The sequence below is a fragment of the Bos taurus genome, chromosome 21 (genome assembly GCF_002263795.3).
Source record: "Bos taurus isolate L1 Dominette 01449 registration number 42190680 breed Hereford chromosome 21, ARS-UCD2.0, whole genome shotgun sequence".
Taxonomy (NCBI): Eukaryota; Metazoa; Chordata; class Mammalia; order Artiodactyla; family Bovidae; genus Bos; species Bos taurus.
Genome location: NC_037348.1, coordinates 1698623 through 1712058, shown reverse-complemented (window position 1 = coordinate 1712058; position 13436 = coordinate 1698623).

Genomic DNA, 13436 nt, shown 5'->3' with positions numbered 1-13436 from the left:
AAAACTGAAATATAGATCAGTGGAAAACAATAGAAATCCCAGAAGTAAACCCATGTACCTACAATCAATTAGTATACAGCAAAGGTGAAAGAATGGAGAAAACACAGGCTCTTGAATAAGTGTTGCTGAACCAATTGGGGAACTATGTGGAAAAGAATGAATTCAGAACATTCTCTAACAGCATACCAGAAAAAAAAAAAAAATCAAAATGAATTAAAGACCTAAATGTAAAATCAGATACTATAAAACTTGTAGAGGAAAACATGGCCAGAACTTTCTTTGACATAAATCACAGCAATATATTTTGGAATCCATCACCTAGAATAATGGAAATAAAAACAAAAATAAATAAATAGAATCTACTTAACCTTAAAATTTTTTGCACAGCAAAGGAAACCATAAGCAAAAAAAGACAATCTATAAACTGAACTGAGAAAAAATATTTGCAAATGAAGTAATAGAGAAGGGATTAATCTCAAAATATACAAAGAGCTCATACAATTCAATATATTTAAAAATTATATTAAATTATAATTTAAATATTAAATATTAAAATATATTGAGTTAAAAGTGGGCAACAGACCTAAATAGACATTTCTCCAAAGTTGACATACAGGAAGGCCAAAAGACACATGAAAAGATGCTCAACATCACTAATTATTAGAGAAATGCAATTCAAAACTGCAATGTTGTGTCAGCTCACACTAGTCAGAATGGCTATTATCAAATTCTGATTTTGGGGGCCCACTCTGAATACCCAAAATTATGTTAGTCACTATTCTCCTGAAAAGGTTAACTAATATGATAGATATATAATTATATATACACATACATATACACATGCATGCATGTATATATATATATATATATATATATATATATATATATGAAAAAAAATTGTTGTAAGATTTGGCTTAAGCAGTTATTCAGGTTACAAAATCCCACTATCTTCTATCAGAAAACTGGAGAATGAGGTAAGCTGTAGATATAATACAGTTAAAATCTAAAGGACAGAGAATAGGGAAATTGGTGGTGTACTTGTACTTCCAGGGATAAGACCTAAGAACAAAGGGATACTGGTTTAAATCCCAGGGTCCAAAGCTCTAAGAACCATAACAACTGATGTATTAAGGTAAGTATAGACATCTACCTCAGGAAAGAGAGAAATTTGCACTTTCTTTTGCTTTTCAGAAATTTGCTTTTTTGTTTTATTCATGCTTTCTATTCAGACCATATGATGCTTACCTGCATTAGTGACAAATGACTACTGAATCAAATGCTAATCCCTTGAAGTTATTCTCAGAAACACACCCAGAAAACTGCACTGCCAACTAGTTGAACTTCCCTTACCCCAGTTAAGTTGACACACAAAAAATTAACCATCACAAGTTAACTCTGACACATAGTGTTTAATATACATATATTTATCATATTAAATATACATATATAGCATTAAATAATGTTAATCTCCAAATAAAAACAATATTGAGGTTGTAATTCTGCATAACATGATACATCTATGCTAAATATAACAAAACAATCTAACTCTTACCCCAGAAGAGGAAAGACAATTGTAAAGTAGGGTTTACTTTTCTTCTTTATATCTAACAAATGTATAATGGAAATTAATTTATAATATTAAATACACGATATTAAGTCAATATACGTTTGTTGTAATATAAGGAAATACCAGAGAAAAAAAAATATATGCCTAATATATATGTGCATATACACAAATATTCATGACAAAGTAAGGAGAAAATTGAAAACTACAGCTCTTATTTTCTGTAACTAGTCACAAGGTTCAATCTGGTATCACATTACCCCATTCTACTCCCATTCTGTATTTCTTTTGCATCAACAACAGCTTCATCTGGTTGCAGAACTCTATCTAAACCTAAACCCTTATTCTTGAAGGGTCTGGTGAGGGTCTGGTGTCATTACTAGTGCTGCTTGCTTTGGATTACTGATGTTTCTATCTGGCTTTAATGAAAGGGTGTGGTGATACTAAAAGAAATCCTTTTTTTTTTTTTATGTTCTAGACAAACTCTTGTTTATCTTCATTGTAGTAGTTGTCTAATTTCCCTTTGGTGGTGACAAAATTCTTGGTTTTAAAAACAGCCAGGCTCCTGAGCCTTTTCCAAGGAATCTGTGCACTTCTTTATAAAATCCTTGGTGGGGGGGAACCCTACTAAAACAGTATAACATGAGTCTGTCATCCTCCATGTCTGATAATTATCAATACACAATCAGGATTTTCATCCAGCAGGTGAGTCTGATTAGTTAGGCTTGTCTTCAGCGATATTCAACTTAAGTCAGTTTAGCCATTACATCTTATCCTTGATGTTTACTCTTAGTGACTTTTCATCTATTGATCCCCGCCAGAATCCTTGGCTAATTGTCCATGCTGTATTTCTTTTGCATCAGTAACAACTCTATCTGGTTGAAGAACTTTATCTAAGTGGGAAACCTAAACCCTTATTCTTCAAGGATCTGGTGTCATTACTAGCACTGCTTGCATTTCATCAGAGACTTCCCTGTAATTAGGTCAACAGCTTCCATCAAATTATATATTAGGGCAAAAAAAATAGTAACATTCATCTTTACAAATATTTGTAAAAAGATAATTTTAACTTGTCCACTGCCAGAAACACAATAGCCATAAAAATATAAAGTTGTTATGAACAATTATAAACATATTTTACTATATCTTACTGAGTCAGGGCCAAAATTTTAGAATGAAAACTCTAAGATACTTATTTTCATCTGTGTATAAATTTAAGTATGTTTACTGTACAAAAAAGATCTTCATGACCCAGATAATCACGATGGTGTGATCACTCACCTAGAGATAGACATCCTGGAATGTGAAGTTAAGTGGGCCTTAGAAAGTATCACTATGAACAAAGCTAGTGGAGATGATGGAATTCCAATTCAGCTATTTCAAATCCTGAAAGATGATGCGGTGAAAGTGCTGCACTCAATATGCCAGCCAATTTGGAAAACTCAGCAGTGGCCACAGGACTGGAAAAGGTCAGTTTTCATTCCATTCACAAAGAAAGGCAATGCCAAACAATGCTCAAACTACCGCACAATTGCACTCATTTCACAGGCTAGTAAAGTAATGCTCAAATTTCTCCAAGCCAGGCTTCAGCAGTACATGAACCATGAACTGCCTGATATTCAAGCTGGTTTTAGAAAAGGCAGAAGAACCAGAGATCAAATTGGCAACATCTGCTGGATCATGGAAAAAGCAAGAGAGTTCCAGAAAAACATCTATTTCTGCTTTAATGACAATGCCAAAGCCTTTGACTGTGTGGATCACAATAAACCGTGGAAAATTCTAAAAGAGATGGGAATACCAGACCACCTGATCTGCCTCTTGAGAAATCTGTATGCAGGTCAGGAAGCAACAGTTAGAACTGGACATGGAACACCAGACTGGTTCCAGATAGGAAAAGGAGTGTGTCAAGGCTGTATATTGTCACCCTGCTTATTTAACTGATATGCAGAGTACATCATGAGAAACGCTGGACTGGAAGAAACACAAGCTGGAATCAAGATTGCTGGGAGAAATATCAATAACCTCAGATATGCAGATGACACCACCCTTATGGCAGAAAGTGAAGAGGAACTAAAAAGGCTCTTGATGAAAGTGAAAGTGGAGAATTAAAAAGTTGGCTTAAAGCTCAACATTCAGAAAATGAAGATCATGGCATCTGGTCCCATCACTTCATGGGAAATAGATGGGAAAACAGTGGAAACAGTATCAGACTTTATTTTTGGGGGCTCCAAAATCACTGCAGATGGTGACTGAAGCCATGAAATTAAAAGACGCTTACTCCTTGGAAGGAAAGTTATGACCAACCTAGACAGCATATTGAAAAGCAGAGACATTACTTTGCCAACAAAGTCCGTTTAGTCAAGGCAATGGTTTTTCCTGTGGTCATGTATGGATATGAGAGTTGGACTGTGAAGAAGGCTGAGCGCCGAAGAATTGATGCTTTTGAACTGTGGTGTTGGAGAAGACTCTAGAGAGTCCCTTGGACTGCAAGGAGATCCAACCAGTCCATTCTGAAAGAGATCAGCCCTGGGATTTCTTTGGAAGGAATGATGCTAAAGCTGAAACTCCAGCACTTCGGCCACCTCATGTGAAGAGTTGACTCATTGGAAAAGACTCTGTTGCTGGGAGGGATTGGGGGTAGGGGGAGAAGGGGACAACAGAGGATGAGATGGCTGGATGGCATCACTGGCTCGATGAACGTGAGTCTGGGTGAACTCCTGGAGTTGGTGATGGACAGGGAGGCCTGACGTGCTGCGATTCACGGGGTCACAAAGAGTCGGACACGACTGAGTGACTGAACTGAACTGAATTGAACTGAAGTGTGTATGTATGTATGCTATGTATGTGTGACATTTCCTACTATGAGTGACATTACTAAATTAATTAATAAAATCCCTTAAAAGAGTTATATTCAAATGCAGAGTTGAATGCTGTTGCTGCTGCTAAGTCGCTTCAGTCATGTCCGACTCTGTGCGACCCATAGACGGCAGCCCACCAGGCTCCCCAGTCCCTGGGATTATCCAGGCAAGAACACTGGAGTGGGTTGCCATTTCCTTCTCCAATGCATGAAAGTGAAAAGTGAAAGTTAAGTCGCTTAGTCGTGTCCGACTCTAGCGACCTCATGAACTGCAGCCTACCAGGCTACTCCATCCATGGGATTTTCTAGGCAAAAGTACTGGAGTGGTGTGCCATTGCCTTCTCCAAGAGTTGAATTAGTGGTCCTATAAATTAGGAATTCTGAAAACCCTCAGAAAAACAAACAATTTTAAGTACTCTTAACTGTGATAGCCTTTTAAAAATAAAGCCAGCTTTAAAAATTGTTGTTGCTGCTGCTAAGTCGCTTCAGTCGTGTCCAACTCTGTGTGACCCCATAGACGGCAGCCCACCAGGCTTCCCGTCCCTGGGATTCTCCAGGCAAGAGTACTGGAGTGGGGTGTCATCGCCTTCTCCGAAAAATTGTTGTTACATAACCATCAACAAAAATGAACTCAAAATAGATTAAAGGCCTAAATGTAAGACCAGATACTATGAAATTCTTAGAGGAAATATAGACAGAACACTCTTTGACATAAGTCACAGCAAGATCTTTTTTTGATCCACCTCCCAGAATAATTAAAATAAAACCAAAAATGAACAAATAGAATCTAAGTAACGAGTTTTTCACAGGAAGGAAAATCATAACTCAAATAAAAAGACAACATTCAGAATAGTAGAATATATTTCCAAGCAAAGCAATTGACAAGAGGCTAATTTCCAAAATATACAAAAAACCTGTGCAGCTCAATATCAAAACAAATCAAAAGAACCCAATAAAAAATGGGTGGAACAAAATAAACCCAAACAATTAAGAAAATGGTAATAGGATCATACATATCAATAATTATGTTAAGTGTAAATGGATTAAATGCCCCAATGAAGAGAAGTAGACCAGCTGGGTGGATGAAATCATGTACATGTGTGCACATTCAACTCACCAAATCACTTTAATTAACTCCAAAATTTGTATGTAATTATTTTATAGTTAGGTTAATCATGTTTCCATTATAGCTTGCAATTGTAATTATCTTTTTTTCTTTCTTTTTTTTTTTTTTGGTCTGGCTATTGATTGGAAAAACTGATAAATATCTTTTACTATTATGATTATGTAACTATACTTTTTTAATATAAATTTATTTATTTTAATTGGAGGCTAATTACTTTACAATATTGTATTGGTTTTGCCATACATCAACATGAATCTGCCACAGGTGTACATGTGTTCCCCATTCTGAATCCCCCTCCCCTTCTTTGCAATTGTATCATGACTGGTCAATACAATAAAGCCACCATTTAATTAAAAAAATTTGTAATCACTTTTTAAAATCCAGAAGCATATCAGAACTATCTTACAACTTTTTGAAAACTATAAGTGCCCAGGTATTCCTTTTCTTCTCCAAAGCTCCAGATGTGTTTGTCATGAGCGACCATGTTTAAAAACAACTAGATTATGTAATAATCCTTTATTTTTATCTAGTTTGTTTCACTTTTTCTATTTCATATTCAATGCTCACATATCATTTGCTTTATATTTTCATATTTCTCTGTTTCATTTTTATGTTCTTTCTCAAGGCTTTATCAAGTGTACTAGAAAGGATTTTGTATACATATATACATATACATGTATATGCACATATATTCCAATTGTTTAACTTAGTATGAATAGAAGAGTAGATTTCTAATTCATATTTACTCAAATTTTTGATATAGATTGATGTATTTTGGAATCTATATTACTACTAAAATTCTAGGAAGAATTTTTTGTAATTTCTTCTTTTTCTCTTCCTTTTACATTTTTTAAATTATGAAAATATGATAACACATTTACAAGGGACTTGGAAAACAGAAAAAATTTACATATAGTTCTACTACATATTAAAATTATTTTTTTAAGTTGGAGTTTCAATATCATATACCCAAAAATTAATAAAATGAACATAGAATTAGAAGGATATAGTAGACCTGAAAAGAACCATGAACAATTAAACACAATTAAGATTTCTACAATTTTCACACAACAGTAGGCTATGTGTTTTTTTTTAATGTGTCATCATTTTTTACAGTTTTTAAATGTGTATTTTTTAAATAATTTATTTTAATTGGAGGCTAATTACAATATTGTGGTGGTTTTTGCCATAAATTGACATGAATTAGCCATGGATGTGCCATGTGTTCCCCCATGCTGAACCCCGCTTCCACCTCCCTTCCAAACACATCCCTCTGGGTTGTCCCACAGCACTGGCTTTGAGTGCCCTGCTTCATGCATCAAACTTGCACTGGTCATTTATTTTATATATGGTAATATACATGTTTCAATGATATTCTCTCAAATTATCCAACCCTCACCTTCTCCCTCATAGTTCAAAAATCTGTTCTTTACATCTGTGTCTCTTTTGCTGTCTTGCATATAGGGTCATTGTTAACATCTTTCTAAATTCCATATATATATATATATACACACACACACACACAATATATATATATATTTACATATTAATATACTGTGTTGTTACTCTCTCTGACTTACTTCACTCTGTATAATAGGCTCCAGGTTTATCCACCTCATTAGAACTGACTCAAATGCCTTCTTTTTCATAGATGAGTAACATTCCATTGTGTATATGTACCATAACTTCCTTATCCAGTCGTCTGCCAATGGATATCTAGGTTGCTTCCATGCCCTGGCTATTGTAAACAGTGCTGCCGTGAACACTGTGGTACACACTGTCTCTTTCAATTCTGGTTTCCTTGATGCGTATGCCCAAAAGTGGGATGGTTGGGTCATATGGCAGTTCTATTTCCAGTTTTTTAAGGAATCTCCACACTGTTCTCCATAGTGGCTGTACTAGTTTGCATTCCCACCAACAGTATCAGAGGGTTTCCTTTTCTCCACACCCTCTCAGCGTTTATTGTTTGTAAACATTTTGATGACGGCCATTCTGACTGGCATAAGATGGTGCCTCATTCTGGCTTTGATTTGCATTTCTCTAATAATGAGCGATGTAGAGCATCTGTTTATTCACGTCAGTTCAGTTCAGTCTCTCAGTCATGACCGACTCTTTGCGACCCAATGAATTGCAGCACACCAGGCCTCCCTGTCCATCACTAACTCCCAGAGTTCACTCAGACTCATGTCCATCGAGTCAGTGATGCTATCCAGCCATCTCATGCTCTGTCGTCCCCTTCTTTTCCTGCCCCCAATCCCTCCCAGCATCAGAGTCTTTTCCAATGAGTCAACTCTTCGCATGAGGTGGCCAAAGTACTGGAGTTTCAGCTTTAGCATCATTCCTTCCAAAGAACACCCAGGACTGATCTCCTTTAGAATGGACTGGTTGGATCTCCTTGCAGTCCAAGGGACTCTCAAGAGTCTTCTCCAAAACGACATTTCAAAAGCATCAATTCTTTGGTGCTTAGCTTTCTTCACAGTCCAACTCTCACATCCATACATGACTACTGGAAAAACCATAACCTTGACTAAATGGACCTTTGTTGGCAAAGTAATGTCTCTGCTTTTTAATATGCTATCTAGGTTGGTCCTAACTTTCCTTCCAAGGAGCAAGTGTCTTTTAATTTCATGGCTGCGGTCACCATGCGTAGTAATTTTGGAGCCCCCAGAAATAAAGTCTGACACTGTTTCCACTGTTTCCCCATCTATTTCCCAAGAAGTGATGGGACCAGATGCCATGATCTTCATTTTCTGAATGTTGAGCTTTAAGCCAACTTTTTCACTCTCCACTTTCACTTTCATCAAGAGGCTTTTGAGTTCCTCTTCACTTTCTGCCATAAGGGTGGTGTCATCTGCATATCTGAGGTTATTGATATTTCTCCCGGCAATCTTGATTCCAGCTTGTGCTTCTTCCAGTCCAGCGTTTCTCATGATGTACTCTGCATATAAGTTAAATAAGCAGGGTGACAATACACAGCCTTGAAGTACTCCTTTTCCTATTTGGAACCAGTCTGTTGTTCTATGTCCAGTTCTAACTGTTGCTTCCTGACCTGCATACAAATTTCTCAAGAGGAAGATCAGGTGGTCTGGTATTCCCATCTCTTTCAGAATTTTCCACAGTTTATTGTGATCCGCACAGTCAAAGGCTTTGGCATAGTCAATAAAGCAGAAATAGATGTTTTTCTGGAACTCTCTTGCTTTTTCCATGATCCAGCGGGTGTTGCCAATTTGATCTCTGGTTCCTCTGCCTTTTCTAAAAGCAGCTTGAACATCAGGCAGTTCACAGTTCATGTATTGATGAAGCTTGGCTTGGAGAATTTTGAGCATTACTTTACTAGCCTGTGAGATGAGTGCAATTGTGCGGTAGTTTGAGCATTCTTTGGCATTGCCTTTCTTTGGGATTGGAATAAAAACTGACCTTTTCCATTCCTGTGGCCATCTGTAAATCTTCTCTAGAGAAATGTCTGTTTAGTTCTTTGGGCCACTTTTTGATTGGGTCATTTATTTTTCTGGTATTGAGCTGCATGAGCTGCTTGTATACTTTTGAGATTAATTCTTTGTCAGCTGTTTCATTTGCTATTATTTTCTCCCATTCTGAAGGCTGCTTTTTCACCTTGCTTATAGTTTCCTTCATTGTGCAAAGGGTTTTAAGTTTAATTAGGCCCCATTTGTTTATTTTTGTTTATATTTCCATTACTCTGGGAGGTGGATCATAGAACATACTGCTGTGATTTATGTCAGAGTGTGTCCTACCTAAGTTTTCCTCTAGGAGCTTTATACTTTCTGGTCTTACACTTAGATCTTTAATCCATTTTGAGGGTTTTTTTTTTTTTTTTTTTTTTTTGGTATGGTGTTAGAAAGTATTCTGGTTTCATTCTTTTACCAGTGGTTGACCAGTTTTCCCAGCACCACTTGTTAAAGAGAATGTCTTTTCTCCATTGTATATTTTTGCCTCCTTTCTCAGAGATAAGGTGTCCGTAGGCGTGTGGCCTTATCTCTGGGCTTTCTATTTTGTTCCATTGATCTATATTTCTGTCTTTGTGCCAGTACCATATTGTCATGATGACTGTACTTTTTACTATAGTCTGAAATCAGGAAGGTTGATTATTCCAGTTCCATTCTTTCTAAAGATTGCTTTGGCTATTTGAGGTTTTTGGTGTTTCCATACAGATTGTGAAATTATTTGTTCTAGTTCTGTGAAAAATACCATTGGTAGCCTGATAGGGATTGCATTGAATCTATAGCTTGCTTTGGGTAGTATACTCATTTTCACTATATTGATTTTTCTGATCCATGAACATTTCTTCATTTGTTTTTATCAACCTTGATTTTTTTTTTCTTCAGTGTTTTATGGTTTTCTATATATAGGTCTTTTGTTTCTTTAGGTAAATTTATTCCTAAGTATTTTGTTCTTCTCATTGCAATCATGAATGAGATTGTTTCTGTAATTTCTTTTTCTGTTTCCTCATTGTTAGTGTATAGGAATACAAGGGATTTCTCTATGTTAATTTTATATCCTGAAACTTTACTATATTCATTGACTAGCTCTATCAATTTTCTGGTGGTGTCTTTAGGGTTTTCTATGTAGAGGATCACGTCATCTGCAAACAGTGAGAGTTTTACTTCTTCTTTTCCAATCTGTATTCCTTTTATTTCTTTTTCTTCTCTGATTACTGTGACTATGACTTCCAAAACTATGTTGAATAGTAGTGGTGAGAGTGGGCACCCTTGTATTGTTCCTGATTTTAGAGGAAATGCTTGCAATATTTTGCCATTGAGGATAATGTTTACTGTGCGTTTGTCATATATGGCTTTTATTATGTTGTGGTATGTTGCTTCTATGCCTGCATTTTGGAGAGTTTTTATCATAAATTGGTGTTGAATTTCTTCAAAGGCTTTCTCTGCATTTGCTGAGATAACTATATGGCTTTTATCTTTCAATTTGTTAACATGGTATTTGATTTGCAAGTGTTGAAGAATTTTGCATCCTTGGGAAAAGCCCACTTGGTCATGATTTTTGATCTTTTTAATATGTTGTTGGATTCTGTTTGCTAGAATTTTGTTGAAGATTGTTGTATCTATGTTCGATCAGTGATATTGGCCTGTCATTTTCTTTTTCTTTCTTTCTTTTTTTTTTTTTTGGCATATTTGTCTGGTATTGTTATTAGGGTGATCGTGCCCTCATGGAAGCCGTTTGGAAGTTTATCTTCCTTTGCAATTTTCTGAAAGAGGTTCAGTAGGATAGGTGTTAAGTTAGCTTTTCTGTAAATTTTTGGTGGAATTCACATGTGAAGACATATTGTCCTGGGCTTTTGATTGTTGGAAGATTTTTTTGATTACAGTTTCCATTTCCATGTTTGTGATGGATCTGTTAAGATTTTCTATTTCTTCCTGGTTCAGTTTTGGAAGGTTATACTTTTCTAAGAATTTGTCCATTCCTTCCAATTAGTCCATTTTATTGGCATATAGTTGCTGATAGTAGTCTCTTATGATCCTTTGTATTTCTGTTTTTGTTGTGATTTCTCCAATTTTATTTCTAATTGTATTGATTTGATTCTTCTCTCTTTTCTTCTTGAGTCTGGCTAACGATCTGTCTATTTTATTTATCTTCTCAAAGAACCAGATTTTAGTTTTATTGATTTTTTCTATAGTTTACTTTTCATTTATTTCTGCTCTGATTTTTATGATTTCTTTCCTTCTGTAACTTTGGGGTTCTTTTTTTCTTCTTTCTCTAGTTGCCTTAGGTGTAAAGTTAGGTGGTTTATTTGATGTTCCTCCTGTTTCTTGAGGTAAGCTTGTATTGCTATGAACTTCCCTTTTAGCACTGCTTTTACTAAATCCCATAGGTTTTGGTTTGTTGTGTTTTCATTTTCATTTGTTTCTTATGCATATTTTGGTTTCTTCCATGAACTGTTGGTTAATTAGAAGTGTGTTGTTTAGCCTCCATATGTTTGTATATTTAACAGTTTTTCTTTTTACAGTTGACATTTAATCTTTTGATCAGAAATGATGCTTGAAATGATCTCTATTTTTTAAAATTTACCAAGGCTAGATTTATAGCACAGGATGTGATATATCTTGGAAAATATTCCATGTGCACTTGAGAAAAAGGCGAATTCCATTGTTTTGGGGTGAAATGCCCTATAGATATCAATTAGGTCTAACTGTTCCATTGTATCATTTACAGCTTGTGTTTCCTTGCTAATTTTCTGTTTGGTTGATCTATCCATCGGTGTGTGGAGAAGGCAGTGGCACCCCACTCCAGTACTCTTGCCTGGAAAATCCCATGGACGGAGGAGCCTGGTAGGCTGCAGACCATGGGGTCACAAAGAGTCGGACACGACTGAGCGACTTCACTTTCACTTTTCCCTTTCATGCATTGGAGAAGGAAATGACAACCCACTCCAGTGTTCTTGCCTGGAGAATCCCAGGGACTGGGGAGCCTGGTGGGCCGCTGTCTATGGGGTCACACAGAGTCAGACACGACTCAAGCGACTTAGCAGTAGCAGCAGCATCCATAGGTGTGAGTGGGGTATTAAAGTCCCCCACTATTATTGTTTTACCCTTTCATACTTGTTAGCATTTCCCTTACGTATTGAGGTGCTCAAATGTTGGGTGCATATATATATTTATAACTGTTATATCTTCTTCTTGGATTGATCCTTTGACTTTGATCATAACGTAGTGTCTTTTTCTCTTACTGGAGTCTTTATTTCAAAGTCTATTTCATCTGATATAAGTATTGACACTCCTACTCCTGCTTTCTTTTTGTCTTCATTTGCATGAAATATCTTTTTCCAGCCCTTCACTTTCAGTCTGTATGTGTCCCTGGTTTTGAGGTGGGTCTCTTGTAGACAGCATATATAAGGGTCTTGTTTTTTTTTTATATATTTGGTCACTCTTTGTCTTTTGATGGAGCATTTAACCTATTTACATTTGAGATAATTATTGATAAGTATGATCCTGTTACAATTTACTTTGCTGTTTTGGGTTCATTTTTATGAACCTTTTCTGTGTTTCCTGTCTAGAGAAGATCCTTTAGCATTTGTTGAAGAACTGGTTTGGTGGTGCTGAATTATCTCATCTTTTGCTTGTCTGTAAAGCTTTTGATTTTTCCTTTGTATCTGAATGAGATCCTTGCTGGGTATAGTAATCTGGAATATAGGTTTTTCTCTTTCATCACTTTAAGTATGTCCTGCCATTCCCTTTGGGCCTGAAGAGTTTCTATTGAAAGATCAGCTGTTATCCTTATGGGAATCCCCTTGGGTGTTATTTGTTGCTTTTCCTTTGCTGACTGTAATATTTGCTGTTTGTGTTTGATCTTTGTTTGCTTGATTAATATATGTCTTGGGGTGTTTCAACTTGGGTTTACCCTGTTTGAAACTCTCTGGGTTTCTTGGACTTGGGTGGTTATTCCCTTCCCCATTTTAGGGAAATTTTCCACTATTATCTCCTCAAGTATTTTTTCATGCCCTTTCTTTGTGTCTTCTTCTTCTGGGACTCCTATGATCCGAATTTTTGGCATTTAACATTGTCCCAGAGGTGTATGAGTTGTCCTCATTTCTTTTCATTCTTTTTTTCTTTTTTTCCTTTCTGCTTCATTTATTTCCACCGTTCTATCTTCGACCTCACTGATCCTCTCTTTTGCCTCAGTTATTCTACTGTTGGTTTCCTCCAGAGTGCTTTTAATCTCAGTTGTTGCATTGTTCATTATTTATTGACTCTTCTTATTTCTTCTAGATCCTTGTTAAACATTTCTTGCATCTTCTCAATCCTTGTATCTAGTCTATTTTTCTGTAACTCCATTTTGGTTTCAAGATTTTGGCTCATCTTTACTATCATTATTCTGACCTCTTTTTCAGGTAGACTCCATATATCCTCCCTTTTGTT